The sequence below is a fragment of the Neltuma alba genome, unplaced genomic scaffold (assembly GCF_004799145.2).
Source record: "Neltuma alba isolate B1F8T4 unplaced genomic scaffold, ASM479914v2 tig00010656_pilon, whole genome shotgun sequence".
In the NCBI taxonomy this organism is placed as follows: Eukaryota; Viridiplantae; Streptophyta; class Magnoliopsida; order Fabales; family Fabaceae; genus Neltuma; species Neltuma alba.
The window spans coordinates 373261-393649 of record NW_021635502.1 but is presented as its reverse complement, the minus strand read 5'-3'; the positions used below and the strand labels follow the sequence as shown (position 1 = coordinate 393649).

General features: G+C 58.8%; 70 non-coding genes across 70 annotated transcripts; all 70 read left to right on the top strand.

Annotated features, from left to right (window-relative positions):
• Positions 1 to 73: 73 nt before the first annotated feature.
• LOC114757911 (5S ribosomal RNA) lies at positions 74 to 190 on the top strand. The gene has a single exon (XR_003741692.1). It is a non-coding gene; the product is annotated as a 5S ribosomal RNA (ribosomal RNA).
• Positions 191 to 356: 166 nt separating this feature from the next.
• On the top strand, positions 357 to 474 carry LOC114757909 (5S ribosomal RNA). Its single transcript, XR_003741690.1, has one exon. It is a non-coding gene; the product is annotated as a 5S ribosomal RNA (ribosomal RNA).
• Positions 475 to 644: 170 nt separating this feature from the next.
• On the top strand, positions 645 to 762 carry LOC114757907 (5S ribosomal RNA). The gene has a single exon (XR_003741688.1). It is a non-coding gene; the product is annotated as a 5S ribosomal RNA (ribosomal RNA).
• Positions 763 to 935: 173 nt separating this feature from the next.
• LOC114757891 (5S ribosomal RNA) lies at positions 936 to 1054 on the top strand. The gene has a single exon (XR_003741673.1). It is a non-coding gene; the product is annotated as a 5S ribosomal RNA (ribosomal RNA).
• A 171-nt stretch (positions 1055 to 1225) lies between these two features.
• On the top strand, positions 1226 to 1344 carry LOC114757890 (5S ribosomal RNA). Its single transcript, XR_003741672.1, has one exon. It is a non-coding gene; the product is annotated as a 5S ribosomal RNA (ribosomal RNA).
• Positions 1345 to 1517: 173 nt separating this feature from the next.
• Positions 1518 to 1636, top strand: LOC114757889 (5S ribosomal RNA). Its single transcript, XR_003741671.1, has one exon. It is a non-coding gene; the product is annotated as a 5S ribosomal RNA (ribosomal RNA).
• Positions 1637 to 1809: 173 nt separating this feature from the next.
• Positions 1810 to 1928, top strand: LOC114757888 (5S ribosomal RNA). Its single transcript, XR_003741670.1, has one exon. It is a non-coding gene; the product is annotated as a 5S ribosomal RNA (ribosomal RNA).
• Positions 1929 to 2101: 173 nt separating this feature from the next.
• On the top strand, positions 2102 to 2220 carry LOC114757887 (5S ribosomal RNA). The gene has a single exon (XR_003741669.1). It is a non-coding gene; the product is annotated as a 5S ribosomal RNA (ribosomal RNA).
• Positions 2221 to 2393: 173 nt separating this feature from the next.
• LOC114757886 (5S ribosomal RNA) lies at positions 2394 to 2512 on the top strand. The gene has a single exon (XR_003741668.1). It is a non-coding gene; the product is annotated as a 5S ribosomal RNA (ribosomal RNA).
• Positions 2513 to 2682: 170 nt separating this feature from the next.
• Positions 2683 to 2801, top strand: LOC114757884 (5S ribosomal RNA). The gene has a single exon (XR_003741666.1). It is a non-coding gene; the product is annotated as a 5S ribosomal RNA (ribosomal RNA).
• Positions 2802 to 2974: 173 nt separating this feature from the next.
• LOC114757883 (5S ribosomal RNA) lies at positions 2975 to 3093 on the top strand. Its single transcript, XR_003741665.1, has one exon. It is a non-coding gene; the product is annotated as a 5S ribosomal RNA (ribosomal RNA).
• Positions 3094 to 3266: 173 nt separating this feature from the next.
• On the top strand, positions 3267 to 3385 carry LOC114757882 (5S ribosomal RNA). The gene has a single exon (XR_003741664.1). It is a non-coding gene; the product is annotated as a 5S ribosomal RNA (ribosomal RNA).
• Positions 3386 to 3558: 173 nt separating this feature from the next.
• LOC114757903 (5S ribosomal RNA) lies at positions 3559 to 3677 on the top strand. Its single transcript, XR_003741684.1, has one exon. It is a non-coding gene; the product is annotated as a 5S ribosomal RNA (ribosomal RNA).
• A 173-nt stretch (positions 3678 to 3850) lies between these two features.
• LOC114757880 (5S ribosomal RNA) lies at positions 3851 to 3969 on the top strand. The gene has a single exon (XR_003741663.1). It is a non-coding gene; the product is annotated as a 5S ribosomal RNA (ribosomal RNA).
• A 173-nt stretch (positions 3970 to 4142) lies between these two features.
• LOC114757879 (5S ribosomal RNA) lies at positions 4143 to 4261 on the top strand. Its single transcript, XR_003741662.1, has one exon. It is a non-coding gene; the product is annotated as a 5S ribosomal RNA (ribosomal RNA).
• Positions 4262 to 4433: 172 nt separating this feature from the next.
• LOC114757878 (5S ribosomal RNA) lies at positions 4434 to 4552 on the top strand. The gene has a single exon (XR_003741661.1). It is a non-coding gene; the product is annotated as a 5S ribosomal RNA (ribosomal RNA).
• Positions 4553 to 4725: 173 nt separating this feature from the next.
• Positions 4726 to 4844, top strand: LOC114757877 (5S ribosomal RNA). The gene has a single exon (XR_003741660.1). It is a non-coding gene; the product is annotated as a 5S ribosomal RNA (ribosomal RNA).
• Positions 4845 to 5017: 173 nt separating this feature from the next.
• On the top strand, positions 5018 to 5136 carry LOC114757876 (5S ribosomal RNA). Its single transcript, XR_003741659.1, has one exon. It is a non-coding gene; the product is annotated as a 5S ribosomal RNA (ribosomal RNA).
• Positions 5137 to 5309: 173 nt separating this feature from the next.
• Positions 5310 to 5428, top strand: LOC114757874 (5S ribosomal RNA). The gene has a single exon (XR_003741658.1). It is a non-coding gene; the product is annotated as a 5S ribosomal RNA (ribosomal RNA).
• Positions 5429 to 5600: 172 nt separating this feature from the next.
• LOC114757873 (5S ribosomal RNA) lies at positions 5601 to 5719 on the top strand. Its single transcript, XR_003741657.1, has one exon. It is a non-coding gene; the product is annotated as a 5S ribosomal RNA (ribosomal RNA).
• A 172-nt stretch (positions 5720 to 5891) lies between these two features.
• Positions 5892 to 6010, top strand: LOC114757871 (5S ribosomal RNA). The gene has a single exon (XR_003741655.1). It is a non-coding gene; the product is annotated as a 5S ribosomal RNA (ribosomal RNA).
• Positions 6011 to 6182: 172 nt separating this feature from the next.
• On the top strand, positions 6183 to 6301 carry LOC114757870 (5S ribosomal RNA). Its single transcript, XR_003741654.1, has one exon. It is a non-coding gene; the product is annotated as a 5S ribosomal RNA (ribosomal RNA).
• A 173-nt stretch (positions 6302 to 6474) lies between these two features.
• Positions 6475 to 6593, top strand: LOC114757869 (5S ribosomal RNA). Its single transcript, XR_003741653.1, has one exon. It is a non-coding gene; the product is annotated as a 5S ribosomal RNA (ribosomal RNA).
• A 173-nt stretch (positions 6594 to 6766) lies between these two features.
• Positions 6767 to 6885, top strand: LOC114757868 (5S ribosomal RNA). The gene has a single exon (XR_003741652.1). It is a non-coding gene; the product is annotated as a 5S ribosomal RNA (ribosomal RNA).
• A 173-nt stretch (positions 6886 to 7058) lies between these two features.
• LOC114757867 (5S ribosomal RNA) lies at positions 7059 to 7177 on the top strand. The gene has a single exon (XR_003741651.1). It is a non-coding gene; the product is annotated as a 5S ribosomal RNA (ribosomal RNA).
• A 173-nt stretch (positions 7178 to 7350) lies between these two features.
• Positions 7351 to 7469, top strand: LOC114757866 (5S ribosomal RNA). Its single transcript, XR_003741650.1, has one exon. It is a non-coding gene; the product is annotated as a 5S ribosomal RNA (ribosomal RNA).
• A 173-nt stretch (positions 7470 to 7642) lies between these two features.
• Positions 7643 to 7761, top strand: LOC114757865 (5S ribosomal RNA). The gene has a single exon (XR_003741649.1). It is a non-coding gene; the product is annotated as a 5S ribosomal RNA (ribosomal RNA).
• A 173-nt stretch (positions 7762 to 7934) lies between these two features.
• On the top strand, positions 7935 to 8053 carry LOC114757863 (5S ribosomal RNA). Its single transcript, XR_003741648.1, has one exon. It is a non-coding gene; the product is annotated as a 5S ribosomal RNA (ribosomal RNA).
• A 172-nt stretch (positions 8054 to 8225) lies between these two features.
• On the top strand, positions 8226 to 8344 carry LOC114757862 (5S ribosomal RNA). The gene has a single exon (XR_003741647.1). It is a non-coding gene; the product is annotated as a 5S ribosomal RNA (ribosomal RNA).
• A 173-nt stretch (positions 8345 to 8517) lies between these two features.
• On the top strand, positions 8518 to 8636 carry LOC114757861 (5S ribosomal RNA). Its single transcript, XR_003741646.1, has one exon. It is a non-coding gene; the product is annotated as a 5S ribosomal RNA (ribosomal RNA).
• A 173-nt stretch (positions 8637 to 8809) lies between these two features.
• On the top strand, positions 8810 to 8928 carry LOC114757859 (5S ribosomal RNA). The gene has a single exon (XR_003741644.1). It is a non-coding gene; the product is annotated as a 5S ribosomal RNA (ribosomal RNA).
• Positions 8929 to 9101: 173 nt separating this feature from the next.
• On the top strand, positions 9102 to 9220 carry LOC114757858 (5S ribosomal RNA). The gene has a single exon (XR_003741643.1). It is a non-coding gene; the product is annotated as a 5S ribosomal RNA (ribosomal RNA).
• Positions 9221 to 9393: 173 nt separating this feature from the next.
• Positions 9394 to 9512, top strand: LOC114757857 (5S ribosomal RNA). The gene has a single exon (XR_003741642.1). It is a non-coding gene; the product is annotated as a 5S ribosomal RNA (ribosomal RNA).
• A 173-nt stretch (positions 9513 to 9685) lies between these two features.
• On the top strand, positions 9686 to 9804 carry LOC114757856 (5S ribosomal RNA). Its single transcript, XR_003741641.1, has one exon. It is a non-coding gene; the product is annotated as a 5S ribosomal RNA (ribosomal RNA).
• A 173-nt stretch (positions 9805 to 9977) lies between these two features.
• LOC114757855 (5S ribosomal RNA) lies at positions 9978 to 10096 on the top strand. Its single transcript, XR_003741640.1, has one exon. It is a non-coding gene; the product is annotated as a 5S ribosomal RNA (ribosomal RNA).
• Positions 10097 to 10269: 173 nt separating this feature from the next.
• On the top strand, positions 10270 to 10388 carry LOC114757854 (5S ribosomal RNA). The gene has a single exon (XR_003741639.1). It is a non-coding gene; the product is annotated as a 5S ribosomal RNA (ribosomal RNA).
• Positions 10389 to 10561: 173 nt separating this feature from the next.
• Positions 10562 to 10680, top strand: LOC114757853 (5S ribosomal RNA). Its single transcript, XR_003741638.1, has one exon. It is a non-coding gene; the product is annotated as a 5S ribosomal RNA (ribosomal RNA).
• Positions 10681 to 10853: 173 nt separating this feature from the next.
• LOC114757852 (5S ribosomal RNA) lies at positions 10854 to 10972 on the top strand. The gene has a single exon (XR_003741637.1). It is a non-coding gene; the product is annotated as a 5S ribosomal RNA (ribosomal RNA).
• A 173-nt stretch (positions 10973 to 11145) lies between these two features.
• LOC114757851 (5S ribosomal RNA) lies at positions 11146 to 11264 on the top strand. Its single transcript, XR_003741636.1, has one exon. It is a non-coding gene; the product is annotated as a 5S ribosomal RNA (ribosomal RNA).
• Positions 11265 to 11437: 173 nt separating this feature from the next.
• Positions 11438 to 11556, top strand: LOC114757850 (5S ribosomal RNA). Its single transcript, XR_003741635.1, has one exon. It is a non-coding gene; the product is annotated as a 5S ribosomal RNA (ribosomal RNA).
• Positions 11557 to 11729: 173 nt separating this feature from the next.
• LOC114757847 (5S ribosomal RNA) lies at positions 11730 to 11848 on the top strand. The gene has a single exon (XR_003741633.1). It is a non-coding gene; the product is annotated as a 5S ribosomal RNA (ribosomal RNA).
• Positions 11849 to 12021: 173 nt separating this feature from the next.
• LOC114757846 (5S ribosomal RNA) lies at positions 12022 to 12140 on the top strand. Its single transcript, XR_003741632.1, has one exon. It is a non-coding gene; the product is annotated as a 5S ribosomal RNA (ribosomal RNA).
• Positions 12141 to 12313: 173 nt separating this feature from the next.
• Positions 12314 to 12432, top strand: LOC114757845 (5S ribosomal RNA). The gene has a single exon (XR_003741631.1). It is a non-coding gene; the product is annotated as a 5S ribosomal RNA (ribosomal RNA).
• A 173-nt stretch (positions 12433 to 12605) lies between these two features.
• LOC114757844 (5S ribosomal RNA) lies at positions 12606 to 12724 on the top strand. Its single transcript, XR_003741630.1, has one exon. It is a non-coding gene; the product is annotated as a 5S ribosomal RNA (ribosomal RNA).
• A 173-nt stretch (positions 12725 to 12897) lies between these two features.
• Positions 12898 to 13016, top strand: LOC114757843 (5S ribosomal RNA). The gene has a single exon (XR_003741629.1). It is a non-coding gene; the product is annotated as a 5S ribosomal RNA (ribosomal RNA).
• A 173-nt stretch (positions 13017 to 13189) lies between these two features.
• Positions 13190 to 13308, top strand: LOC114757842 (5S ribosomal RNA). Its single transcript, XR_003741628.1, has one exon. It is a non-coding gene; the product is annotated as a 5S ribosomal RNA (ribosomal RNA).
• A 173-nt stretch (positions 13309 to 13481) lies between these two features.
• LOC114757841 (5S ribosomal RNA) lies at positions 13482 to 13600 on the top strand. Its single transcript, XR_003741627.1, has one exon. It is a non-coding gene; the product is annotated as a 5S ribosomal RNA (ribosomal RNA).
• Positions 13601 to 13773: 173 nt separating this feature from the next.
• On the top strand, positions 13774 to 13892 carry LOC114757840 (5S ribosomal RNA). The gene has a single exon (XR_003741626.1). It is a non-coding gene; the product is annotated as a 5S ribosomal RNA (ribosomal RNA).
• Positions 13893 to 14065: 173 nt separating this feature from the next.
• LOC114757839 (5S ribosomal RNA) lies at positions 14066 to 14184 on the top strand. Its single transcript, XR_003741625.1, has one exon. It is a non-coding gene; the product is annotated as a 5S ribosomal RNA (ribosomal RNA).
• Positions 14185 to 14357: 173 nt separating this feature from the next.
• LOC114757838 (5S ribosomal RNA) lies at positions 14358 to 14476 on the top strand. Its single transcript, XR_003741624.1, has one exon. It is a non-coding gene; the product is annotated as a 5S ribosomal RNA (ribosomal RNA).
• A 173-nt stretch (positions 14477 to 14649) lies between these two features.
• On the top strand, positions 14650 to 14768 carry LOC114757836 (5S ribosomal RNA). The gene has a single exon (XR_003741622.1). It is a non-coding gene; the product is annotated as a 5S ribosomal RNA (ribosomal RNA).
• Positions 14769 to 14941: 173 nt separating this feature from the next.
• LOC114757835 (5S ribosomal RNA) lies at positions 14942 to 15060 on the top strand. Its single transcript, XR_003741621.1, has one exon. It is a non-coding gene; the product is annotated as a 5S ribosomal RNA (ribosomal RNA).
• A 173-nt stretch (positions 15061 to 15233) lies between these two features.
• LOC114757834 (5S ribosomal RNA) lies at positions 15234 to 15352 on the top strand. Its single transcript, XR_003741620.1, has one exon. It is a non-coding gene; the product is annotated as a 5S ribosomal RNA (ribosomal RNA).
• Positions 15353 to 15525: 173 nt separating this feature from the next.
• On the top strand, positions 15526 to 15644 carry LOC114757902 (5S ribosomal RNA). The gene has a single exon (XR_003741683.1). It is a non-coding gene; the product is annotated as a 5S ribosomal RNA (ribosomal RNA).
• Positions 15645 to 15817: 173 nt separating this feature from the next.
• On the top strand, positions 15818 to 15936 carry LOC114757833 (5S ribosomal RNA). The gene has a single exon (XR_003741619.1). It is a non-coding gene; the product is annotated as a 5S ribosomal RNA (ribosomal RNA).
• Positions 15937 to 16109: 173 nt separating this feature from the next.
• Positions 16110 to 16228, top strand: LOC114757831 (5S ribosomal RNA). Its single transcript, XR_003741618.1, has one exon. It is a non-coding gene; the product is annotated as a 5S ribosomal RNA (ribosomal RNA).
• A 173-nt stretch (positions 16229 to 16401) lies between these two features.
• Positions 16402 to 16520, top strand: LOC114757956 (5S ribosomal RNA). The gene has a single exon (XR_003741734.1). It is a non-coding gene; the product is annotated as a 5S ribosomal RNA (ribosomal RNA).
• A 173-nt stretch (positions 16521 to 16693) lies between these two features.
• LOC114757955 (5S ribosomal RNA) lies at positions 16694 to 16812 on the top strand. The gene has a single exon (XR_003741733.1). It is a non-coding gene; the product is annotated as a 5S ribosomal RNA (ribosomal RNA).
• Positions 16813 to 16985: 173 nt separating this feature from the next.
• On the top strand, positions 16986 to 17104 carry LOC114757901 (5S ribosomal RNA). Its single transcript, XR_003741682.1, has one exon. It is a non-coding gene; the product is annotated as a 5S ribosomal RNA (ribosomal RNA).
• A 173-nt stretch (positions 17105 to 17277) lies between these two features.
• Positions 17278 to 17396, top strand: LOC114757954 (5S ribosomal RNA). Its single transcript, XR_003741732.1, has one exon. It is a non-coding gene; the product is annotated as a 5S ribosomal RNA (ribosomal RNA).
• Positions 17397 to 17569: 173 nt separating this feature from the next.
• Positions 17570 to 17688, top strand: LOC114757953 (5S ribosomal RNA). Its single transcript, XR_003741731.1, has one exon. It is a non-coding gene; the product is annotated as a 5S ribosomal RNA (ribosomal RNA).
• A 173-nt stretch (positions 17689 to 17861) lies between these two features.
• LOC114757952 (5S ribosomal RNA) lies at positions 17862 to 17980 on the top strand. The gene has a single exon (XR_003741730.1). It is a non-coding gene; the product is annotated as a 5S ribosomal RNA (ribosomal RNA).
• A 173-nt stretch (positions 17981 to 18153) lies between these two features.
• On the top strand, positions 18154 to 18272 carry LOC114757900 (5S ribosomal RNA). Its single transcript, XR_003741681.1, has one exon. It is a non-coding gene; the product is annotated as a 5S ribosomal RNA (ribosomal RNA).
• Positions 18273 to 18445: 173 nt separating this feature from the next.
• Positions 18446 to 18564, top strand: LOC114757950 (5S ribosomal RNA). Its single transcript, XR_003741728.1, has one exon. It is a non-coding gene; the product is annotated as a 5S ribosomal RNA (ribosomal RNA).
• Positions 18565 to 18737: 173 nt separating this feature from the next.
• Positions 18738 to 18856, top strand: LOC114757899 (5S ribosomal RNA). Its single transcript, XR_003741680.1, has one exon. It is a non-coding gene; the product is annotated as a 5S ribosomal RNA (ribosomal RNA).
• Positions 18857 to 19029: 173 nt separating this feature from the next.
• On the top strand, positions 19030 to 19148 carry LOC114757898 (5S ribosomal RNA). Its single transcript, XR_003741679.1, has one exon. It is a non-coding gene; the product is annotated as a 5S ribosomal RNA (ribosomal RNA).
• Positions 19149 to 19321: 173 nt separating this feature from the next.
• On the top strand, positions 19322 to 19440 carry LOC114757895 (5S ribosomal RNA). Its single transcript, XR_003741677.1, has one exon. It is a non-coding gene; the product is annotated as a 5S ribosomal RNA (ribosomal RNA).
• Positions 19441 to 19613: 173 nt separating this feature from the next.
• LOC114757949 (5S ribosomal RNA) lies at positions 19614 to 19732 on the top strand. The gene has a single exon (XR_003741727.1). It is a non-coding gene; the product is annotated as a 5S ribosomal RNA (ribosomal RNA).
• Positions 19733 to 19905: 173 nt separating this feature from the next.
• On the top strand, positions 19906 to 20024 carry LOC114757948 (5S ribosomal RNA). Its single transcript, XR_003741726.1, has one exon. It is a non-coding gene; the product is annotated as a 5S ribosomal RNA (ribosomal RNA).
• A 173-nt stretch (positions 20025 to 20197) lies between these two features.
• Positions 20198 to 20316, top strand: LOC114757947 (5S ribosomal RNA). Its single transcript, XR_003741725.1, has one exon. It is a non-coding gene; the product is annotated as a 5S ribosomal RNA (ribosomal RNA).
• The last annotated feature ends 73 nt before the right edge of the window (positions 20317 to 20389 follow it).

Below are 20389 nucleotides of genomic sequence, written 5' to 3'. Positions count from 1 at the left end.
CCTGTCGCGCCCTCTATTTTGCATCCCGACTTTCGTGCGGGCCTAATTAAGAAATGATTCCGCCTCTCCTGTCGGGTGCGATCATACCAGCACTAATGCACCGGATCCCATCAAACTCCGCATTTAAAGGTGCTTGGGCAGAGTAGTACTGGGATGGGTGACCTCCTGGGAAGTCCTCGTGTTGCACCCCTCTTTTTTGCGACCCAAATCCGTCCGAGTCCCGGGCTCGCAGCTACGCGTGCCGCTCGGGAGTGGCTGGGATGGGTGACCCCCTGGGAAGCCGTCCTGTCGCGCCCCTCTGTTTTGCTTCCCGACTTTCGTGCGGCCTAATATATAATGATTACGCCTCTCCTGTCGGGTGCGATCATACCAGCACTAATGCACCGGATCCCATCAGAACTCCGCATTAAGCGTGCTTGGGCGAGAGTAGTACTGGGATGGGTGACCTCCTGGGAAGTCCTCGTGTTGCACCCCTCGTTTTTGCGACCCAAAATCCGTCCGAGTCCGGGCTCGCAGCTAGCGTGCCTTGGCGGGAGTAGTGCTGGGATGGGTGACCCCCTGGGAAGCCGTCCTGTCGCCCCTCCTATTTTGCATCCCGACTTTCGTGCGGGCCTAATATAAGAAATGATTACGCCTCTCCTGTCGGGTGCGATCATACCAGCACTAATGCACCGGATCCCATCAGAACTCCGCATTAAGCGTGCTTGGGCGAGAGTAGTACTGGGATGGGTGACCTCCTGGGAAGTCCTCGTGTTGCACCCCTCTTTTTTTGCGACCCAAATCCGTCCGAGTCCCGGGCTCGCAGCTAAGCGTGCCTTGGCGGGAGTAGTGCTGGGATGGGTGACCCCCTGGGAAGCCGTCCTGTCGCGCCCCTCTATTTTGCATCCCGACTTTCGTGCGGGCCTAATATAAGAAATGATTACGCCTCTCCTGTCGGGTGCGATCATACCAGCACTAATGCACCGGATCCCATCAGAACTCCGCAGTTAAGCGTGCTTGGGCGAGAGTAGTACTGGGATGGGTGACCTCCTGGGAAGTCCTCGTGTTGCACCCCTCGTTTTTGCGACCCAAAATCCGTCCGAGTCCGGGCTCGCAGTTACGCGTGCCGCGGCGGGAGTAGTGCTGGGATGGGTGACCCCCTGGGAAGCCGTCCTGTCGCGCCCCTCTATTTTGCTTCCCGACTTTCGTGCGGCCTAATATAAGAAATGATTACGCCTCTCCTGTCGGGTGCGATCATACCAGCACTAATGCACCGGATCCCATCAGAACTCCGCAGTTAAGCGTGCTTGGGCGAGAGTAGTACTGGGATGGGTGACCTCCTGGGAAGTCCTCGTGTTGCACCCCTCGTTTTTGCGACCCAAAATCCGTCCGAGTCCCGGGCTCGCAGCTACGCGTGCCTTGGCGGGAGTAGTGCTGGGATGGGTGACCCCCTGGGAAGCCGTCCTGTCGCGCCCCTCTATTTTGCATCCCGACTTTCGTGCGGGCCTAATATAAGAAATGATTACGCCTCTCCTGTCGGGTGCGATCATACCAGCACTAATGCACCGGATCCCATCAGAACTCCGCAGTTAAGCGTGCTTGGGCGAGAGTAGTACTGGGATGGGTGACCTCCTGGGAAGTCCTCGTGTTGCACCCCTCGTTTTTGCGACCCAAAATCCGTCCGAGTCCCGGGCTCGCAGTTACGCGTGCCGCGGCGGGAGTAGTGCTGGGATGGGTGACCCCCTGGGAAGCCGTCCTGTCGCGCCCCTCTATTTTGCATCCCGACTTTCGTGCGGGCCTAATATAAGAAATGATTACGCCTCTCCTGTCGGGTGCGATCATACCAGCACTAATGCACCGGATCCCATCAGAACTCCGCAGTTAAGCGTGCTTGGGCGAGAGTAGTACTGGGATGGGTGACCTCCTGGGAAGTCCTCGTGTTGCACCCCTCGTTTTTGCGACCCAAAATCCGTCCGAGTCCCGGGCTCGCAGTTACGCGTGCCGCGGCGGGAGTAGTGCTGGGATGGGTGACCCCCTGGGAAGCCGTCCTGTCGCGCCCCTCTATTTTGCATCCCGACTTTCGTGCGCGCCTAATATAAGAAATGATTACGCCTCTCCTGTCGGGTGCGATCATACCAGCACTAATGCACCGGATCCCATCAGAACTCCGCAGTTAAGCGTGCTTGGGCGAGAGTAGTACTGGGATGGGTGACCTCCTGGGAAGTCCTCGTGTTGCACCCCTCGTTTTTGCGACCCAAAATCCGTCCGAGTCCCGGGCTCGCAGCTAAGCGTGCCGCGGCGGGAGTAGTGCTGGGATGGGTGACCCCCTGGGAAGCCGTCCTGTCGCGCCCCTCTATTTTGCATCCCGACTTTCGTGCGGGCCTAATATAAGAAATGATTACGCCTCTCCTGTCGGGTGCGATCATACCAGCACTAATGCACCGGATCCCATCAGAACTCCGCAGTTAAGCGTGCTTGGGCGAGAGTAGTACTGGGATGGGTGACCTCCTGGGAAGTCCTCGTGTTGCACCCCTCGTTTTTGCGACCCAAAATCCGTCCGAGTCCCGGGCTCGCAGTTAGCGTGCCGGCGGGAGTAGTGCTGGGATGGGTGACCCCCTGGGAAGCCGTCCTGTCGCGCCCCTCTATTTTGCATCCCGACTTTCGTGCGCGCCTAATATAAGAAATGATTACGCCTCTCCTGTCGGGTGCGATCATACCAGCACTAATGCACCGGATCCCATCAGAACTCCGCAGTTAAGCGTGCTTGGGCGAGAGTAGTACTGGGATGGGTGACCTCCTGGGAAGTCCTCGTGTTGCACCCCTCGTTTTTGCGACCCAAAATCCGTCCGAGTCCCGGGCTCGCAGTTACGCGTGCCGCGGCGGGAGTAGTGCTGGGATGGGTGACCCCCTGGGAAGCCGTCCTGTCGCGCCCCTCTATTTTGCATCCCGACTTTCGTGCGCGCCTAATATAAGAAATGATTACGCCTCTCCTGTCGGGTGCGATCATACCAGCACTAATGCACCGGATCCCATCAGAACTCCGCAGTTAAGCGTGCTTGGGCGAGAGTAGTACTGGGATGGGTGACCTCCTGGGAAGTCCTCGTGTTGCACCCCTCGTTTTTGCGACCCAAAATCCGTCCGAGTCCCGGGCTCGCAGTTACGCGTGCCGCGGCGGGAGTAGTGCTGGGATGGGTGACCCCCTGGGAAGCCGTCCTGTCGCGCCCCTCTATTTTGCATCCCGACTTTCGTGCGGGCCTAATATAAGAAATGATTACGCCTCTCCTGTCGGGTGCGATCATACCAGCACTAATGCACCGGATCCCATCAGAACTCCGCAGTTAAGCGTGCTTGGGCGAGAGTAGTACTGGGATGGGTGACCTCCTGGGAAGTCCTCGTGTTGCACCCCTCGTTTTTGCGACCCAAAATCCGTCCGAGTCCCGGGCTCGCAGTTACGCGTGCCGCGGCGGGAGTAGTGCTGGGATGGGTGACCCCCTGGGAAGCCGTCCTGTCGCGCCCCTCTATTTTGCATCCCGACTTTCGTGCGGGCCTAATATAAGAAATGATTACGCCTCTCCTGTCGGGTGCGATCATACCAGCACTAATGCACCGGATCCCATCAGAACTCCGCATTTAAGCGTGCTTGGGCGAGAGTAGTACTGGGATGGGTGACCTCCTGGGAAGTCCTCGTGTTGCACCCCTCGTTTTTGCGACCCAAAATCCGTCCGAGTCCCGGGCTCGCAGTTACGCGTGCCGCGGCGGGAGTAGTGCTGGGATGGGTGACCCCCTGGGAAGCCGTCCTGTCGCGCCCCTCTATTTTGCTTCCCGACTTTCGTGCGCGCCTAATATAAGAAATGATTACGCCTCTCCTGTCGGGTGCGATCATACCAGCACTAATGCACCGGATCCCATCAGAACTCCGCAGTTAAGCGTGCTTGGGCGAGAGTAGTACTGGGATGGGTGACCTCCTGGGAAGTCCTCGTGTTGCACCCCTCGTTTTTGCGACCCAAAATCCGTCCGAGTCCCGGGCTCGCAGTTACGCGTGCCGCGGCGGGAGTAGTGCTGGGATGGGTGACCCCCTGGGAAGCCGTCCTGTCGCGCCCCTCTATTTTGCATCCCGACTTTCGTGCGGGCCTAATATAAGAAATGATTACGCCTCTCCTGTCGGGTGCGATCATACCAGCACTAATGCACCGGATCCCATCAGAACTCCGCAGTTAAGCGTGCTTGGGCGAGAGTAGTACTGGGATGGGTGACCTCCTGGGAAGTCCTCGTGTTGCACCCCTCGTTTTTGCGACCCAAAATCCGTCCGAGTCCCGGGCTCGCAGCTAAGCGTGCCGCGGCGGGAGTAGTGCTGGGATGGGTGACCCCCTGGGAAGCCGTCCTGTCGCGCCCCTCTATTTTGCATCCCGACTTTCGTGCGGCCTAATATAAGAAATGATTACGCCTCTCCTGTCGGGTGCGATCATACCAGCACTAATGCACCGGATCCCATCAGAACTCCGCAGTTAAGCGTGCTTGGGCGAGAGTAGTACTGGGATGGGTGACCTCCTGGGAAGTCCTCGTGTTGCACCCCTCGTTTTTGCGACCCAAAATCCGTCCGAGTCCCGGGCTCGCAGTTACGCGTGCCGCGGCGGGAGTAGTGCTGGGATGGGTGACCCCCTGGGAAGCCGTCCTGTCGCGCCCCTCTATTTTGCTTCCCGACTTTCGTGCGGGCCTAATATAAGAAATGATTACGCCTCTCCTGTCGGGTGCGATCATACCAGCACTAATGCACCGGATCCCATCAGAACTCCGCAGTTAAGCGTGCTTGGGCGAGAGTAGTACTGGGATGGGTGACCTCCTGGGAAGTCCTCGTGTTGCACCCCTCGTTTTTGCGACCCAAAATCCGTCCGAGTCCCGGGCTCGCAGTTACGCGTGCCGCGGCGGGAGTAGTGCTGGGATGGGTGACCCCCTGGGAAGCCGTCCTGTCGCGCCCCTCTATTTTGCTTCCCGACTTTCGTGCGGGCCTAATATAAGAAATGATTACGCCTCTCCTGTCGGGTGCGATCATACCAGCACTAATGCACCGGATCCCATCAGAACTCCGCAGTTAAGCGTGCTTGGGCGAGAGTAGTACTGGGATGGGTGACCTCCTGGGAAGTCCTCGTGTTGCACCCCTCGTTTTTGCGACCCAAAATCCGTCCGAGTCCCGGGCTCGCAGTTACGCGTGCCGCGGCGGGAGTAGTGCTGGGATGGGTGACCCCCTGGGAAGCCGTCCTGTCGCGCCCCTCTATTTTGCTTCCCGACTTTCGTGCGGGCCTAATATAAGAAATGATTACGCCTCTCCTGTCGGGTGCGATCATACCAGCACTAATGCACCGGATCCCATCAGAACTCCGCAGTTAAGCGTGCTTGGGCGAGAGTAGTACTGGGATGGGTGACCTCCTGGGAAGTCCTCGTGTTGCACCCCTCGTTTTTGCGACCCAAAATCCGTCCGAGTCCCGGGCTCGCAGTTACGCGTGCCGCGGCGGGAGTAGTGCTGGGATGGGTGACCCCCTGGGAAGCCGTCCTGTCGCGCCCCTCTATTTTGCTTCCCGACTTTCGTGCGGCCTAATATAAGAAATGATTACGCCTCTCCTGTCGGGTGCGATCATACCAGCACTAATGCACCGGATCCCATCAGAACTCCGCAGTTAAGCGTGCTTGGGCGAGAGTAGTACTGGGATGGGTGACCTCCTGGGAAGTCCTCGTGTTGCACCCCTCGTTTTTGCGACCCAAAATCCGTCCGAGTCCCGGGCTCGCAGTTACGCGTGCCGCGGCGGGAGTAGTGCTGGGATGGGTGACCCCCTGGGAAGCCGTCCTGTCGCGCCCCTCTATTTTGCTTCCCGACTTTCGTGCGGCCTAATATAAGAAATGATTACGCCTCTCCTGTCGGGTGCGATCATACCAGCACTAATGCACCGGATCCCATCAGAACTCCGCAGTTAAGCGTGCTTGGGCGAGAGTAGTACTGGGATGGGTGACCTCCTGGGAAGTCCTCGTGTTGCACCCCTCGTTTTTGCGACCCAAAATCCGTCCGAGTCCCGGGCTCGCAGTTACGCGTGCCGCGGCGGGAGTAGTGCTGGGATGGGTGACCCCCTGGGAAGCCGTCCTGTCGCGCCCCTCTATTTTGCTTCCCGACTTTCGTGCGGCCTAATATAAGAAATGATTACGCCTCTCCTGTCGGGTGCGATCATACCAGCACTAATGCACCGGATCCCATCAGAACTCCGCAGTTAAGCGTGCTTGGGCGAGAGTAGTACTGGGATGGGTGACCTCCTGGGAAGTCCTCGTGTTGCACCCCTCGTTTTTGCGACCCAAAATCCGTCCGAGTCCCGGGCTCGCAGTTACGCGTGCCGCGGCGGGAGTAGTGCTGGGATGGGTGACCCCCTGGGAAGCCGTCCTGTCGCGCCCCTCTATTTTGCATCCCGACTTTCGTGCGGGCCTAATATAAGAAATGATTACGCCTCTCCTGTCGGGTGCGATCATACCAGCACTAATGCACCGGATCCCATCAGAACTCCGCAGTTAAGCGTGCTTGGGCGAGAGTAGTACTGGGATGGGTGACCTCCTGGGAAGTCCTCGTGTTGCACCCCTCGTTTTTGCGACCCAAAATCCGTCCGAGTCCCGGGCTCGCAGTTACGCGTGCCGCGGCGGGAGTAGTGCTGGGATGGGTGACCCCCTGGGAAGCCGTCCTGTCGCGCCCCTCTATTTTGCATCCCGACTTTCGTGCAGGCCTAATATAAGAAATGATTACGCCTCTCCTGTCGGGTGCGATCATACCAGCACTAATGCACCGGATCCCATCAGAACTCCGCAGTTAAGCGTGCTTGGGCGAGAGTAGTACTGGGATGGGTGACCTCCTGGGAAGTCCTCGTGTTGCACCCCTCGTTTTTGCGACCCAAAATCCGTCCGAGTCCCGGGCTCGCAGTTACGCGTGCCGCGGCGGGAGTAGTGCTGGGATGGGTGACCCCCTGGGAAGCCGTCCTGTCGCGCCCCTCTATTTTGCTTCCCGACTTTCGTGCGCGCCTAATATAAGAAATGATTACGCCTCTCCTGTCGGGTGCGATCATACCAGCACTAATGCACCGGATCCCATCAGAACTCCGCAGTTAAGCGTGCTTGGGCGAGAGTAGTACTGGGATGGGTGACCTCCTGGGAAGTCCTCGTGTTGCACCCCTCGTTTTTGCGACCCAAAATCCGTCCGAGTCCCGGGCTCGCAGTTACGCGTGCCGCGGCGGGAGTAGTGCTGGGATGGGTGACCCCCTGGGAAGCCGTCCTGTCGCGCCCCTCTATTTTGCTTCCCGACTTTCGTGCGCGCCTAATATAAGAAATGATTACGCCTCTCCTGTCGGGTGCGATCATACCAGCACTAATGCACCGGATCCCATCAGAACTCCGCAGTTAAGCGTGCTTGGGCGAGAGTAGTACTGGGATGGGTGACCTCCTGGGAAGTCCTCGTGTTGCACCCCTCGTTTTTGCGACCCAAAATCCGTCCGAGTCCCGGGCTCGCAGTTACGCGTGCCGCGGCGGGAGTAGTGCTGGGATGGGTGACCCCCTGGGAAGCCGTCCTGTCGCGCCCCTCTATTTTGCTTCCCGACTTTCGTGCGCGCCTAATATAAGAAATGATTACGCCTCTCCTGTCGGGTGCGATCATACCAGCACTAATGCACCGGATCCCATCAGAACTCCGCAGTTAAGCGTGCTTGGGCGAGAGTAGTACTGGGATGGGTGACCTCCTGGGAAGTCCTCGTGTTGCACCCCTCGTTTTTGCGACCCAAAATCCGTCCGAGTCCCGGGCTCGCAGTTACGCGTGCCGCGGCGGGAGTAGTGCTGGGATGGGTGACCCCCTGGGAAGCCGTCCTGTCGCGCCCCTCTATTTTGCTTCCCGACTTTCGTGCGCGCCTAATATAAGAAATGATTACGCCTCTCCTGTCGGGTGCGATCATACCAGCACTAATGCACCGGATCCCATCAGAACTCCGCAGTTAAGCGTGCTTGGGCGAGAGTAGTACTGGGATGGGTGACCTCCTGGGAAGTCCTCGTGTTGCACCCCTCGTTTTTGCGACCCAAAATCCGTCCGAGTCCCGGGCTCGCAGTTACGCGTGCCGCGGCGGGAGTAGTGCTGGGATGGGTGACCCCCTGGGAAGCCGTCCTGTCGCGCCCCTCTATTTTGCATCCCGACTTTCGTGCGGCCTAATATAAGAAATGATTACGCCTCTCCTGTCGGGTGCGATCATACCAGCACTAATGCACCGGATCCCATCAGAACTCCGCAGTTAAGCGTGCTTGGGCGAGAGTAGTACTGGGATGGGTGACCTCCTGGGAAGTCCTCGTGTTGCACCCCTCGTTTTTGCGACCCAAAATCCGTCCGAGTCCCGGGCTCGCAGTTACGCGTGCCGCGGCGGGAGTAGTGCTGGGATGGGTGACCCCCTGGGAAGCCGTCCTGTCGCGCCCCTCTATTTTGCTTCCCGACTTTCGTGCGCGCCTAATGTAAGAAATGATTACGCCTCTCCTGTCGGGTGCGATCATACCAGCACTAATGCACCGGATCCCATCAGAACTCCGCAGTTAAGCGTGCTTGGGCGAGAGTAGTACTGGGATGGGTGACCTCCTGGGAAGTCCTCGTGTTGCACCCCTCGTTTTTGCGACCCAAAATCCGTCCGAGTCCCGGGCTCGCAGTTACGCGTGCCGCGGCGGGAGTAGTGCTGGGATGGGTGACCCCCTGGGAAGCCGTCCTGTCGCGCCCCTCTATTTTGCTTCCCGACTTTCGTGCGCGCCTAATATAAGAAATGATTACGCCTCTCCTGTCGGGTGCGATCATACCAGCACTAATGCACCGGATCCCATCAGAACTCCGCAGTTAAGCGTGCTTGGGCGAGAGTAGTACTGGGATGGGTGACCTCCTGGGAAGTCCTCGTGTTGCACCCCTCGTTTTTGCGACCCAAAATCCGTCCGAGTCCCGGGCTCGCAGTTACGCGTGCCGCGGCGGGAGTAGTGCTGGGATGGGTGACCCCCTGGGAAGCCGTCCTGTCGCGCCCCTCTGTTTTGCTTCCCGACTTTCGTGCGCGCCTAATATAAGAAATGATTACGCCTCTCCTGTCGGGTGCGATCATACCAGCACTAATGCACCGGATCCCATCAGAACTCCGCAGTTAAGCGTGCTTGGGCGAGAGTAGTACTGGGATGGGTGACCTCCTGGGAAGTCCTCGTGTTGCACCCCTCGTTTTTGCGACCCAAAATCCGTCCGAGTCCCGGGCTCGCAGTTACGCGTGCCGCGGCGGGAGTAGTGCTGGGATGGGTGACCCCCTGGGAAGCCGTCCTGTCGCGCCCCTCTATTTTGCTTCCCGACTTTCGTGCGCGCCTAATATAAGAAATGATTACGCCTCTCCTGTCGGGTGCGATCATACCAGCACTAATGCACCGGATCCCATCAGAACTCCGCAGTTAAGCGTGCTTGGGCGAGAGTAGTACTGGGATGGGTGACCTCCTGGGAAGTCCTCGTGTTGCACCCCTCGTTTTTGCGACCCAAAATCCGTCCGAGTCCCGGGCTCGCAGTTACGCGTGCCGCGGCGGGAGTAGTGCTGGGATGGGTGACCCCCTGGGAAGCCGTCCTGTCGCGCCCCTCTATTTTGCTTCCCGACTTTCGTGCGCGCCTAATATAAGAAATGATTACGCCTCTCCTGTCGGGTGCGATCATACCAGCACTAATGCACCGGATCCCATCAGAACTCCGCAGTTAAGCGTGCTTGGGCGAGAGTAGTACTGGGATGGGTGACCTCCTGGGAAGTCCTCGTGTTGCACCCCTCGTTTTTGCGACCCAAAATCCGTCCGAGTCCCGGGCTCGCAGTTACGCGTGCCGCGGCGGGAGTAGTGCTGGGATGGGTGACCCCCTGGGAAGCCGTCCTGTCGCGCCCCTCTATTTTGCTTCCCGACTTTCGTGCGCGCCTAATATAAGAAATGATTACGCCTCTCCTGTCGGGTGCGATCATACCAGCACTAATGCACCGGATCCCATCAGAACTCCGCAGTTAAGCGTGCTTGGGCGAGAGTAGTACTGGGATGGGTGACCTCCTGGGAAGTCCTCGTGTTGCACCCCTCGTTTTTGCGACCCAAAATCCGTCCGAGTCCCGGGCTCGCAGTTACGCGTGCCGCGGCGGGAGTAGTGCTGGGATGGGTGACCCCCTGGGAAGCCGTCCTGTCGCGCCCCTCTATTTTGCTTCCCGACTTTCGTGCGCGCCTAATATAAGAAATGATTACGCCTCTCCTGTCGGGTGCGATCATACCAGCACTAATGCACCGGATCCCATCAGAACTCCGCAGTTAAGCGTGCTTGGGCGAGAGTAGTACTGGGATGGGTGACCTCCTGGGAAGTCCTCGTGTTGCACCCCTCGTTTTTGCGACCCAAAATCCGTCCGAGTCCCGGGCTCGCAGTTACGCGTGCCGCGGCGGGAGTAGTGCTGGGATGGGTGACCCCCTGGGAAGCCGTCCTGTCGCGCCCCTCTATTTTGCTTCCCGACTTTCGTGCGCGCCTAATATAAGAAATGATTACGCCTCTCCTGTCGGGTGCGATCATACCAGCACTAATGCACCGGATCCCATCAGAACTCCGCAGTTAAGCGTGCTTGGGCGAGAGTAGTACTGGGATGGGTGACCTCCTGGGAAGTCCTCGTGTTGCACCCCTCGTTTTTGCGACCCAAAATCCGTCCGAGTCCCGGGCTCGCAGTTACGCGTGCCGCGGCGGGAGTAGTGCTGGGATGGGTGACCCCCTGGGAAGCCGTCCTGTCGCGCCCCTCTATTTTGCTTCCCGACTTTCGTGCGCGCCTAATATAAGAAATGATTACGCCTCTCCTGTCGGGTGCGATCATACCAGCACTAATGCACCGGATCCCATCAGAACTCCGCAGTTAAGCGTGCTTGGGCGAGAGTAGTACTGGGATGGGTGACCTCCTGGGAAGTCCTCGTGTTGCACCCCTCGTTTTTGCGACCCAAAATCCGTCCGAGTCCCGGGCTCGCAGTTACGCGTGCCGCGGCGGGAGTAGTGCTGGGATGGGTGACCCCCTGGGAAGCCGTCCTGTCGCGCCCCTCTATTTTGCTTCCCGACTTTCGTGCGCGCCTAATATAAGAAATGATTACGCCTCTCCTGTCGGGTGCGATCATACCAGCACTAATGCACCGGATCCCATCAGAACTCCGCAGTTAAGCGTGCTTGGGCGAGAGTAGTACTGGGATGGGTGACCTCCTGGGAAGTCCTCGTGTTGCACCCCTCGTTTTTGCGACCCAAAATCCGTCCGAGTCCCGGGCTCGCAGTTACGCGTGCCGCGGCGGGAGTAGTGCTGGGATGGGTGACCCCCTGGGAAGCCGTCCTGTCGCGCCCCTCTATTTTGCTTCCCGACTTTCGTGCGCGCCTAATATAAGAAATGATTACGCCTCTCCTGTCGGGTGCGATCATACCAGCACTAATGCACCGGATCCCATCAGAACTCCGCAGTTAAGCGTGCTTGGGCGAGAGTAGTACTGGGATGGGTGACCTCCTGGGAAGTCCTCGTGTTGCACCCCTCGTTTTTGCGACCCAAAATCCGTCCGAGTCCCGGGCTCGCAGTTACGCGTGCCGCGGCGGGAGTAGTGCTGGGATGGGTGACCCCCTGGGAAGCCGTCCTGTCGCGCCCCTCTATTTTGCTTCCCGACTTTCGTGCGCGCCTAATATAAGAAATGATTACGCCTCTCCTGTCGGGTGCGATCATACCAGCACTAATGCACCGGATCCCATCAGAACTCCGCAGTTAAGCGTGCTTGGGCGAGAGTAGTACTGGGATGGGTGACCTCCTGGGAAGTCCTCGTGTTGCACCCCTCGTTTTTGCGACCCAAAATCCGTCCGAGTCCCAGGCTCGCAGTTACGCGTGCCGCGGCGGGAGTAGTGCTGGGATGGGTGACCCCCTGGGAAGCCGTCCTGTCGCGCCCCTCTATTTTGCTTCCCGACTTTCGTGCGCGCCTAATATAAGAAATGATTACGCCTCTCCTGTCGGGTGCGATCATACCAGCACTAATGCACCGGATCCCATCAGAACTCCGCAGTTAAGCGTGCTTGGGCGAGAGTAGTACTGGGATGGGTGACCTCCTGGGAAGTCCTCGTGTTGCACCCCTCGTTTTTGCGACCCAAAATCCGTCCGAGTCCCGGGCTCGCAGTTACGCGTGCCGCGGCGGGAGTAGTGCTGGGATGGGTGACCCCCTGGGAAGCCGTCCTGTCGCGCCCCTCTATTTTGCTTCCCGACTTTCGTGCGCGCCTAATATAAGAAATGATTACGCCTCTCCTGTCGGGTGCGATCATACCAGCACTAATGCACCGGATCCCATCAGAACTCCGCAGTTAAGCGTGCTTGGGCGAGAGTAGTACTGGGATGGGTGACCTCCTGGGAAGTCCTCGTGTTGCACCCCTCGTTTTTGCGACCCAAAATCCGTCCGAGTCCCGGGCTCGCAGTTACGCGTGCCGCGGCGGGAGTAGTGCTGGGATGGGTGACCCCCTGGGAAGCCGTCCTGTCGCGCCCCTCTATTTTGCTTCCCGACTTTCGTGCGCGCCTAATATAAGAAATGATTACGCCTCTCCTGTCGGGTGCGATCATACCAGCACTAATGCACCGGATCCCATCAGAACTCCGCAGTTAAGCGTGCTTGGGCGAGAGTAGTACTGGGATGGGTGACCTCCTGGGAAGTCCTCGTGTTGCACCCCTCGTTTTTGCGACCCAAAATCCGTCCGAGTCCCGGGCTCGCAGTTACACGTGCCGCGGCGGGAGTAGTGCTGGGATGGGTGACCCCCTGGGAAGCCGTCCTGTCGCGCCCCTCTATTTTGCTTCCCGACTTTCGTGCGCGCCTAATATAAGAAATGATTACGCCTCTCCTGTCGGGTGCGATCATACCAGCACTAATGCACCGGATCCCATCAGAACTCCGCAGTTAAGCGTGCTTGGGCGAGAGTAGTACTGGGATGGGTGACCTCCTGGGAAGTCCTCGTGTTGCACCCCTCGTTTTTGCGACCCAAAATCCGTCCGAGTCCCGGGCTCGCAGTTACGCGTGCCGCGGCGGGAGTAGTGCTGGGATGGGTGACCCCCTGGGAAGCCGTCCTGTCGCGCCCCTCTATTTTGCTTCCCGACTTTCGTGCGCGCCTAATATAAGAAATGATTACGCCTCTCCTGTCGGGTGCGATCATACCAGCACTAATGCACCGGATCCCATCAGAACTCCGCAGTTAAGCGTGCTTGGGCGAGAGTAGTACTGGGATGGGTGACCTCCTGGGAAGTCCTCGTGTTGCACCCCTCGTTTTTGCGACCCAAAATCCGTCCGAGTCCCGGGCTCGCAGTTACGCGTGCCGCGGCGGGAGTAGTGCTGGGATGGGTGACCCCCTGGGAAGCCGTCCTGTCGCGCCCCTCTATTTTGCTTCCCGACTTTCGTGCGCGCCTAATATAAGAAATGATTACGCCTCTCCTGTCGGGTGCGATCATACCAGCACTAATGCACCGGATCCCATCAGAACTCCGCAGTTAAGCGTGCTTGGGCGAGAGTAGTACTGGGATGGGTGACCTCCTGGGAAGTCCTCGTGTTGCACCCCTCGTTTTTGCGACCCAAAATCCGTCCGAGTCCCGGGCTCGCAGTTACGCGTGCCGCGGCGGGAGTAGTGCTGGGATGGGTGACCCCCTGGGAAGCCGTCCTGTCGCGCCCCTCTATTTTGCTTCCCGACTTTCGTGCGCGCCTAATATAAGAAATGATTACGCCTCTCCTGTCGGGTGCGATCATACCAGCACTAATGCACCGGATCCCATCAGAACTCCGCAGTTAAGCGTGCTTGGGCGAGAGTAGTACTGGGATGGGTGACCTCCTGGGAAGTCCTCGTGTTGCACCCCTCGTTTTTGCGACCCAAAATCCGTCCGAGTCCCGGGCTCGCAGTTACACGTGCCGCGGCGGGAGTAGGGCTGGGATGGGTGACCCCCTGGGAAGCCGTCCTGTCGCGCCCCTCTATTTTGCTTCCCGACTTTCGTGCGCGCCTAATATAAGAAATGATTACGCCTCTCCTGTCGGGTGCGATCATACCAGCACTAATGCACCGGATCCCATCAGAACTCCGCAGTTAAGCGTGCTTGGGCGAGAGTAGTACTGGGATGGGTGACCTCCTGGGAAGTCCTCGTGTTGCACCCCTCGTTTTTGCGACCCAAAATCCGTCCGAGTCCCGGGCTCGCAGTTACACGTGCCGCGGCGGGAGTAGGGCTGGGATGGGTGACCCCCTGGGAAGCCGTCCTGTCGCGCCCCTCTATTTTGCTTCCCGACTTTCGTGCGCGCCTAATATAAGAAATGATTACGCCTCTCCTGTCGGGTGCGATCATACCAGCACTAATGCACCGGATCCCATCAGAACTCCGCAGTTAAGCGTGCTTGGGCGAGAGTAGTACTGGGATGGGTGACCTCCTGGGAAGTCCTCGTGTTGCACCCCTCGTTTTTGCGACCCAAAATCCGTCCGAGTCCCGGGCTCGCAGTTACGCGTGCCGCGGCGGGAGTAGTGCTGGGATGGGTGACCCCCTGGGAAGCCGTCCTGTCGCGCCCCTCTATTTTGCTTCCCGACTTTCGTGCGCGCCTAATATAAGAAATGATTACGCCTCTCCTGTCGGGTGCGATCATACCAGCACTAATGCACCGGATCCCATCAGAACTCCGCAGTTAAGCGTGCTTGGGCGAGAGTAGTACTGGGATGGGTGACCTCCTGGGAAGTCCTCGTGTTGCACCCCTCGTTTTTGCGACCCAAAATCCGTCCGAGTCCCGGGCTCGCAGTTACGCGTGCCGCGGCGGGAGTAGTGCTGGGATGGGTGACCCCCTGGGAAGCCGTCCTGTCGCGCCCCTCTATTTTGCTTCCCGACTTTCGTGCGCGCCTAATATAAGAAATGATTACGCCTCTCCTGTCGGGTGCGATCATACCAGCACTAATGCACCGGATCCCATCAGAACTCCGCAGTTAAGCGTGCTTGGGCGAGAGTAGTACTGGGATGGGTGACCTCCTGGGAAGTCCTCGTGTTGCACCCCTCGTTTTTGCGACCCAAAATCCGTCCGAGTCCCGGGCTCGCAGTTACGCGTGCCGCGGCGGGAGTAGTGCTGGGATGGGTGACCCCCTGGGAAGCCGTCCTGTCGCGCCCCTCTATTTTGCTTCCCGACTTTCGTGCGCGCCTAATATAAGAAATGATTACGCCTCTCCTGTCGGGTGCGATCATACCAGCACTAATGCACCGGATCCCATCAGAACTCCGCAGTTAAGCGTGCTTGGGCGAGAGTAGTACTGGGATGGGTGACCTCCTGGGAAGTCCTCGTGTTGCACCCCTCGTTTTTGCGACCCAAAATCCGTCCGAGTCCCGGGCTCGCAGTTACGCGTGCCGCGGCGGGAGTAGTGCTGGGATGGGTGACCCCCTGGGAAGCCGTCCTGTCGCGCCCCTCTATTTTGCTTCCCGACTTTCGTGCGCGCCTAATATAAGAAATGATTACGCCTCTCCTGTCGGGTGCGATCATACCAGCACTAATGCACCGGATCCCATCAGAACTCCGCATTTAAGCGTGCTTGGGCGAGAGTAGTACTGGGATGGGTGACCTCCTGGGAAGTCCTCGTGTTGCACCCCTCGTTTTTGCGACCCAAAATCCGTCCGAGTCCCGGGCTCGCAGTTACGCGTGCCGCGGCGGGAGTAGTGCTGGGATGGGTGACCCCCTGGGAAGCCGTCCTGTCGCGCCCCTCTATTTTGCTTCCCGACTTTCGTGCGCGCCTAATCTAAGAAATGATTACGCCTCTCCTGTCGGGTGCGATCATACCAGCACTAATGCACCGGATCCCATCAGAACTCCGCAGTTAAGCGTGCTTGGGCGAGAGTAGTACTGGGATGGGTGACCTCCTGGGAAGTCCTCGTGTTGCACCCCTCGTTTTTGCGACCCAAAATCCGTCCGAGTCCCGGGCTCGCAGTTACGCGTGCCGCGGCGGGAGTAGTGCTGGGATGGGTGACCCCCTGGGAAGCCGTCCTGTCGCGCCCCTCTATTTTGCTTCCCGACTTTCGTGCGCGCCTAATATAAGAAATGATTACGCCTCTCCTGTCGGGTGCGATCATACCAGCACTAATGCACCGGATCCCATCAGAACTCCGCAGTTAAGCGTGCTTGGGCGAGAGTAGTACTGGGATGGGTGACCTCCTGGGAAGTCCTCGTGTTGCACCCCTCGTTTTTGCGACCCAAAATCCGTCCGAGTCCCGGGCTCGCAGTTACGCGTGCCGCGGCGGGAGTAGTGCTGGGATGGGTGACCCCCTGGGAAGCCGTCCTGTCGCGCCCCTCTATTTTGCTTCCCGACTTTCGTGCGCGCCTAATATAAGAAATGATTACGCCTCTCCTGTCGGGTGCGATCATACCAGCACTAATGCACCGGATCCCATCAGAACTCCGCAGTTAAGCGTGCTTGGGCGAGAGTAGTACTGGGATGGGTGACCTCCTGGGAAGTCCTCGTGTTGCACCCCTCGTTTTTGCGACCCAAAATCCGTCCGAGTCCCGGGCTCGCAGTTACGCGTGCCGCGGCGGGAGTAGTGCTGGGATGGGTGACCCCCTGGGAAGCCGTCCTGTCGCGCCCCTCTATTTTGCTTCCCGACTTTCGTGCGCGCCTAATATAAGAAATGATTACGCCTCTCCTGTCGGGTGCGATCATACCAGCACTAATGCACCGGATCCCATCAGAACTCCGCAGTTAAGCGTGCTTGGGCGAGAGTAGTACTGGGATGGGTGACCTCCTGGGAAGTCCTCGTGTTGCACCCCTCGTTTTTGCGACCCAAAATCCGTCCGAGTCCCGGGCTCGCAGTTACGCGTGCCGCGGCGGGAGTAGTGCTGGGATGGGTGACCCCCTGGGAAGCCGTCCTGTCGCGCCCCTCTATTTTGCTTCCCGACTTTCGTGCGCGCCTAATATAAGAAATGATTACGCCTCTCCTGTCGGGTGCGATCATACCAGCACTAATGCACCGGATCCCATCAGAACTCCGCATTTAAGCGTGCTTGGGCGAGAGTAGTACTGGGATGGGTGACCTCCTGGGAAGTCCTCGTGTTGCACCCCTCGTTTTTGCGACCCAAAATCCGTCCGAGTCCCGGGCTCGCAGTTACGCGTGCCGCGGCGGGAGTAGTGCTGGGATGGGTGACCCCCTGGGAAGCCGTCCTGTCGCGCCCCTCTATTTTGCTTCCCGACTTTCGTGCGCGCCTAATATAAGAAATGATTACGCCTCTCCTGTCGGGTGCGATCATACCAGCACTAATGCACCGGATCCCATCAGAACTCCGCAGTTAAGCGTGCTTGGGCGAGAGTAGTACTGGGATGGGTGACCTCCTGGGAAGTCCTCGTGTTGCACCCCTCGTTTTTGCGACCCAAAATCCGTCCGAGTCCCGGGCTCGCAGTTACGCGTGCCGCGGCGGGAGTAGTGCTGGGATGGGTGACCCCCTGGGAAGCCGTCCTGTCGCGCCCCTCTATTTTGCTTCCCGACTTTCGTGCGCGCCTAATGTAAGAAATGATTACGCCTCTCCTGTCGGGTGCGATCATACCAGCACTAATGCACCGGATCCCATCAGAACTCCGCAGTTAAGCGTGCTTGGGCGAGAGTAGTACTGGGATGGGTGACCTCCTGGGAAGTCCTCGTGTTGCACCCCTCGTTTTTGCGACCCAAAATCCGTCCGAGTCCCGGGCTCGCAGTTACGCGTGCCGCGGCGGGAGTAGTGCTGGGATGGGTGACCCCCTGGGAAGCCGTCCTGTCGCGCCCCTCTATTTTGCTTCCCGACTTTCGTGCGCGCCTAATATAAGAAATGATTACGCCTCTCCTGTCGGGTGCGATCATACCAGCACTAATGCACCGGATCCCATCAGAACTCCGCAGTTAAGCGTGCTTGGGCGAGAGTAGTACTGGGATGGGTGACCTCCTGGGAAGTCCTCGTGTTGCACCCCTCGTTTTTGCGACCCAAAATCCGTCCGAGTCCCGGGCTCGCAGTTACGCGTGCCGCGGCGGGAGTAGTGCTGGGATGGGTGACCCCCTGGGAAGCCGTCCTGTCGCGCCCCTCTATTTTGCTTCCCGACTTTCGTGCGCGCCTAATATAAGAAATGATTACGCCTCTCCTGTCGGGTGCGATCATACCAGCACTAATGCACCGGATCCCATCAGAACTCCGCATTTAAGCGTGCTTGGGCGAGAGTAGTACTGGGATGGGTGACCTCCTGGGAAGTCCTCGTGTTGCACCCCTCGTTTTTGCGACCCAAAATCCGTCCGAGTCCCGGGCTCGCAGTTACGCGTGCCGCGGCGGGAGTAGTGCTGGGATGGGTGACCCCCTGGGAAGCCGTCCTGTCGCGCCCCTCTATTTTGCTTCCCGACTTTCGTGCGCGCCTAATATAAGAAATGATTACGCCTCTCCTGTCGGGTGCGATCATACCAGCACTAATGCACCGGATCCCATCAGAACTCCGCAGTTAAGCGTGCTTGGGCGAGAGTAGTACTGGGATGGGTGACCTCCTGGGAAGTCCTCGTGTTGCACCCCTCGTTTTTGCGACCCAAAATCCGTCCGAGTCCCGGGCTCGCAGTTACGCGTGCCGCGGCGGGAGTAGTGCTGGGATGGGTGACCCCCTGGGAAGCCGTCCTGTCGCGCCCCTCTATTTTGCTTCCCGACTTTCGTGCGCGCCTAATATAAGAAATGATTACGCCTCTCCTGTCGGGTGCGATCATACCAGCACTAATGCACCGGATCCCATCAGAACTCCGCATTTAAGCGTGCTTGGGCGAGAGTAGTACTGGGATGGGTGACCTCCTGGGAAGTCCTCGTGTTGCACCCCTCGTTTTTGCGACCCAAAATCCGTCCGAGTCCCGGGCTCGCAGTTACGCGTGCCGCGGCGGGAGTAGTGCTGGGATGGGTGACCCCCTGGGAAGCCGTCCTGTCGCGCCCCTCTATTTTGCTTCCCGACTTTCGTGCGCGCCTAATATAAGAAATGATTACGCCTCTCCTGTCGGGTGCGATCATACCAGCACTAATGCACCGGATCCCATCAGAACTCCGCATTTAAGCGTGCTTGGGCGAGAGTAGTACTGGGATGGGTGACCTCCTGGGAAGTCCTCGTGTTGCACCCCTCGTTTTTGCGACCCAAAATCCGTCCGAGTCCCGGGCTCGCAGTTACGCGTGCCGCGGCGGGAGTAGTGCTGGGATGGGTGACCCCCTGGGAAGCCGTCCTGTCGCGCCCCTCTATTTTGCTTCCCGACTTTCGTGCGCGCCTAATATAAGAAATGATTACGCCTCTCCTGTCGGGTGCGATCATACCAGCACTAATGCACCGGATCCCATCAGAACTCCGCATTTAAGCGTGCTTGGGCGAGAGTAGTACTGGGATGGGTGACCTCCTGGGAAGTCCTCGTGTTGCACCCCTCGTTTTTGCGACCCAAAATCCGTCCGAGTCCCGGGCTCGCAGTTACGCGTGCCGCGGCGGGAGTAGTGCTGGGATGGGTGACCCCCTGGGAAGCCGTCCTGTCGCGCCCCTCTATTTTGCTTCCCGACTTTCGTGCGCGCCTAATATAAGAAATGATTACGCCTCTCCTGTCGGGTGCGATCATACCAGCACTAATGCACCGGATCCCATCAGAACTCCGCAGTTAAGCGTGCTTGGGCGAGAGTAGTACTGGGATGGGTGACCTCCTGGGAAGTCCTCGTGTTGCACCCCTCGTTTTTGCGACCCAAAATCCGTCCGAGTCCCGGGCTCGCAGTTACGCGTGCCGCGGCGGGAGTAGTGCTGGGATGGGTGACCCCCTGGGAAGCCGTCCTGTCGCGCCCCTCTATTTTGCTTCCCGACTTTCGTGCGCGCCTAATATAAGAAATGATTACGCCTCTCCTGTCGGGTGCGATCATACCAGCACTAATGCACCGGATCCCATCAGAACTCCGCAGTTAAGCGTGCTTGGGCGAGAGTAGTACTGGGATGGGTGACCTCCTGGGAAGTCCTCGTGTTGCACCCCTCGTTTTTGCGACCCAAAATCCGTCCGAGTCCCGGGCTCGCAGTTACGCGTGCCGCGGCGGGAGTAGGGCTGGGATGGGTGACCCCCTGGGAAGCCGTCCTGTCGCGCCCCTCTATTTTGCTTCCCGACTTTCGTGCGCGCCTAATATAAGAAATGATTACGCCTCTCCTGTCGGGTGCGATCATACCAGCACTAATGCACCGGATCCCATCAGAACTCCGCAGTTAAGCGTGCTTGGGCGAGAGTAGTACTGGGATGGGTGACCTCCTGGGAAGTCCTCGTGTTGCACCCCTCGTTTTTGCGACCCAAAATCCGTCCGAGTCCCGGGCTCGCAGTTACGCGTGCCGCGGCGGGAGTAGTGCTGG